This window comes from Triticum aestivum, chromosome 3D, assembly GCF_018294505.1.
Source record: "Triticum aestivum cultivar Chinese Spring chromosome 3D, IWGSC CS RefSeq v2.1, whole genome shotgun sequence".
In the NCBI taxonomy this organism is placed as follows: domain Eukaryota; kingdom Viridiplantae; phylum Streptophyta; class Magnoliopsida; order Poales; family Poaceae; genus Triticum; species Triticum aestivum.
The window spans coordinates 254,328,538-254,333,778 of NC_057802.1; positions in this window are offsets into that span (position 1 = coordinate 254,328,538).

Below are 5,241 nucleotides of genomic sequence, written 5' to 3' on the forward strand. Positions count from 1 at the left end.
CTTCAACCCAATTATCGCAGTAACTATTTTAAAAGAAACTAGCTAGATGCCCGTGCGTTGCATGGAACATCAAGATGCATTTGTATGAGTAGTTTATCTTGTGAGAGAAAAGGATGAACGAGGGAAGGCCGTATTTGTGAACGTGGAGAGGGGTGTGGGTATATTTTTGCAAAATTGCCATAGTTTTCTTCCTATCCATTAGATATAAATCCGACGGCCTATATTGCAGGATGGCACGCACACCATCATCACCAACTCTGTTTTCTACTCCCTCTGTTCCTAAATATTTGTCTTTTTAGAGATTTCAACAAGTGACTACATATGGAGCAAAATGAGTGAATCTACACTCTAAAATATGTCTACATACACATCCGTATGTGGTAGTCCATTTGAAATCTGAAAAAGACAAATATTTAGGAACGGATGGAGTATAAGAGTAGACATGGAGATATATCTCCAGCATGGTCTACAACAAAAATGTGCTGGACTGGTTAGCGCCGGATGCTCGCAACGCGATGACATGAGTTCGAATTCTGTCTTTAACTTTAGATTTTTATATTATATATTACTTATTTAATATATACTTCTTTCGCTACTGTACTGATAGTGGAACCCACAGAGTACTTAGAATACAAGATTAAGGATGGACTTGTTTCTTTTTAACTTTCTGTACGAAGCTGTAGCCACCCTGCTGTTGGGGAACGTAGTAATTTCAAAAAAAAAATCCTACGCACACGCAAGATAATGGTGATGCATAGCAACGGGAGGGGAGAGTGTTGTCCACGTACCCTCATAGACCGACAGCGGAAGCGTTATCACAACGCGGTTGATGTAGTCGTACGTCTTCACGATCCGACCGATCAAGTACCGAACGCACGGCACCTCCGAAGTTCTACACACGTTCAGCTCGATGACGTCCCTCGATCTCCGATCCAGCCGAGTGTTGAGGGAGAGTTTCGTCAGCACAATGGCGTGGTGACGATGATGATGTTCCACCGACGCAGGGCTTCGCCTAAGCTCCGCGACGGTATTATCGAGGTGTAATTTGGTGGAGGGGGGCACCGCACACGGCTAAAATATCGTATATCAAGTGTGTTTAGAGGTGCCCCCCTGCCCCCGTATATAAAGGAGCAAGGGGGAGGCCGGCTGCCTATGGGCGCGCCAAGGAGAGGGGGGGAGTCCTCCTCCTAGTAGGAGTAGGACTCCCCTTTCCTAGTCCTACTAGGAAAAGAAGGGGGGAAGGAAAGAGAGGGAGAGGGAGAGGGAAAGGGGGCTGCGCCCCCCTCTCCTAGTCCAACTAGGACTCCTCCTGGGAGGGGGCGCACCACCTCCTGGTTGCTGCCCTCTCTCTCCCCTCAAGGCCCACTAAGGCCCAATACTTCCCCCGGGGGGTTCCGGTAACCCTCCGGCACTCCGGTTTAATCCGAAACTTCTCCGGAACATTTCCGGTGTCCGAATATAGTCGTCCAATATATCAATCTTTACGTCTCGACCATTTCGAGACTCCTCATCATGTCCGTGATCACATCCGGGACTCCTAACAACCTTCGGTACATCAATACATATAAACTCATAATAAAACTGTCATCGTAACTTTAAGCGTGCGGACCCTTTGGGTTCGAGAACTATGTAGACATGACCGAGACACCTCTCTGGTCAATAACCAATAGCGGGACCTGGATGCCCATATTGGCTCCCACATATTCTACGAAGATCTTTATCGGTCAGACCGCATAACAACATACGTTGTTCCCTTTGTCATTGGTATGTTACTTGCCCGAGATTCGATCGTCGGTATCTCGATACCTAGTTCAATCTCGTTACCGGCAAGTCTCTTTACTCGTTTCGTAATACATCATCCCGCAACTAACTCATTAGTCACAATGCTTGCAAGGCTTATAGTGATGTGCATTACCGAGTGGGCCCAGAGATACCTCTCCGACAATCGGAGTGACAAATCCTAGTCTCGAAATACGCCAACCCAACAAGTACCTTTGGAGACACCTGTAGAGTACCTTTATAATCACCCAGTTACGTTGTGACGTTTGGTAGCACACAAAGTGTTCCTCCGGTAAATGAGAGTTGCATAATCTCATAGTCATAGGAACATGTATAAGTCATGAAGAAAGCAATAGCAACATACTAAACGATCGGGTGCTAAGCTAACGTAATGGGTCATGTCAATCACGTCATTCTCCTAATGAGGTGATCCCGTTAATCAAATGACAACTCATGTCTATGGCTAGGAAACATAACCATCTTTGATTAACGAGCTAGTTAAGCAGAGGCATACTAGTGACACTCTGTTTGTCTATGTATTCACACATGTATTATGTTTCCGGTTAATACAATTCTAGCATGAATAATAAACATTTATCATGATATAAGGAAATATATAATACTTTATTATTGCCTCTAGGGCATATTTCCTTCACCTGCAAGTCACGTGTACACTGTACATGCAATTAGCTTTTTATAGAGGGACAATCATACACGCAATTAACTCAAATAGATTGGATGTCACTTTATTATTTCCAGCATAAGGGCATCTCTGACGGCAGCCGGCAAATTTCCTCCGTTTCCTTCCGCGGAGGACGACATCAAACGCCAGCTGCATACATTTTCACAACTCTAACCAACCAGATGAAATTCGTGCAAACACGGACTAATTTCATATAAGCATGCAGGATTTCGTATAAAAAAGCCGGATCTTCATATAAACATGATGGATTTCATTACATTTACATGAACTAAGCGATGCCAATCCGACTCTCTTGGTATAATTAATACTCCCTCTGTCCGGAAATACTTGTCCTAGAAATGGATGTATATAGACTTATTTTAGTTATAGATACATACAATTTATCCATTCTTAGAACCAAAATTTCCCGCCAGCTGGATAGGGAGTACATAATCTAAATGGCCGCCCGCGGATCCCTTTGTCTTCCTCATGTCCGGCAAACACTTTGCGGGGTCGACGAAGGTCCTCGGAAGAGACGAAGAAGCAAAGAAACCACTTGAATGCGCAGTCGTCGCCTCGGCGGTGGCCTTCATGGGACCCAAGTGGCGGCGGCCTCCCGTGTTCTACTTCTCCTCGATGATGGCGGTGGACATGGAGAAGCTGGCCACCGACTCGTCGCTGTCCACGCACCCGGCTTCTGTCTCTGCCTGCATGGCGCTGCTGCAGGCACGGGAGGTGCGCCCACAGACACGGGAGGCGTGGTACGACGTGGCAGCGACGACGCCCGTACCGGTGTGCTCGCCGCCGTGCCGGCGTGGAGCAACTCGCCACTCCTCATCGAGCTGAACTAGAGCGGCGAGTTGCTGAACCACGCGCCTGCTTGGGGCGGCAACTGGCTCCGTCGGGCCAAGCGAGGTTGGTGAAGCACCGAGCGGCCTCGCCCGTATCCAGAGGGCTCGGCGGGCCACCCAGCCGGGTAATATGCCGGAGAACGGCTCCTCGGAAGCCATCAGAAGAGTGGAGAAAATGGCGAAGGAGGAGATGGGGGAGCGGCGGAGGGGTGCGATTCTTGCCCGCTGTCTGTTTGGCCTCATGTAAATAGAGGGTGGATGGTAGGAGCTTGGCCGGCGTCTGGCCTCGTTTAAACTGAGGGCGGACGGGAGGAGTTTCGGCCGGTGTTGCATTTAATTCCGGCCTGCTCATGAACGGACGTGTGGCCGGAGTAGGTTTCTCGGTTTGCATGCGGGTTTAATGGAGGGGTTTGATGGAGGCGAGGAGGCGTGTTCAGCCGGGCGTGCAGCGGGCGGCGCAGTACTATTTGATTTGACAGCGGGCGGCGCAGTTCCTGATACAGCTTTAATGCAGACGAGCCAGGGAGTAGCGGTTCCCGAAATGTTGAACGGCCAATGCATCCTCCTTTAATTAATGCATGAGGGAAGTAATGGGAGGAGGACCGGGAAAAGAGGCTGCACGATGTGAATGCAACACAGTTTGCCCTCATATAAAGGCGCCCCTCCATTCCAATGCATCTACCACATCGTACACACCTAAGCATTTGCCTAAGCACCTACACTAAGCGCAAAAGAGCTCACTCCAGACCCATGGCGGTGATGCACGCGAGCGGCCAGCGGCTGTGCCAGATGGTCCACGACGTCGGCCTGCGACATGGCGCCGAGGATCGTCTCCAGACGGTGTTGGAGACCGGCTGGTGGATGGCCGCCGTCGACGCCAACTACGACTCTCAGTTGGACCAGATGATCGTTGCCACCACCAACAAGTTCACCGTCCTCAAGAAGCTCGCGGACGACATCGCCGTACTCCTCCAGCCCGCGCGCCCGGGCTCCTCATTGCCTGCCACCCTAATCGGCCTCCATGGCTGGAACCTCTTTCAAGCACTGGTGGCCCTGCGACTGCCCGCCGACGCCATGAAGAATGTCCACCTGGAGGTCGCGCTCGCCGCGAGGCGCCTCGCCCTGCAAGAATTCGTCGACCTACACATCCACGTGTACGAGAAAATCGTGTACATAGGTATCTACAAGGCCAGTGAGGACGCTACGACGTTGGCCTTCCTCAACCAGCTGGAAGCGTTGGATGCCTTTGTTGAGAAGGACCTCGACCTCGCCACAAAAGTCGCCGCTCCTTAGCCGCCGGTCGGTGGCCCGGCGCACTAAGTTGAGGAGGAGGAGGTCATATGTTGATGGATGCATCTTTCTTCTTGCCTTCTGTAACCACCACTGCGATCGCATCATCATCGTGGCCTTAATTCTTATTGTGCTGTTGCATTCTCGTTCCAGTCAATACCGACATGTGCGATCCCTTTGCTTAATTATATGCATCACTATAACTAGTACTCCATCCGTCAATTTATAAGTTGTGCTTACCTTTTCCATCAACTTCGTGCAACGCGCGGGCATCTTGCTAGAAACACTAGAACATGTCGGACCGCGTGTGACCAAACCGACGATGCGCCAACCTAGCTACTACGTACCCTGCTTATCTGGTGGAAATAGCCCCGCCCTAGCGTTTCCAATCGTTATTTCTATCTATCGATCGTGCCAAGGAGCAGAACCAAAATGTTACAATTTATACATGTTTCTCTACTCCTACTCCTATAAAAGACTCAGTTGGTGATGGTGGTGTGTCTGCCATCCGTCGTTTCTGACCATTAGATCTGCATCTAACGGCTGTGAGGTAAGTTGTGGCATTTTTGCAACAATAGCCCACTTCTCTGCTCCAATTTGCAGAAAACCCCTTATTATCTTGAAAGCAACCACATCCCT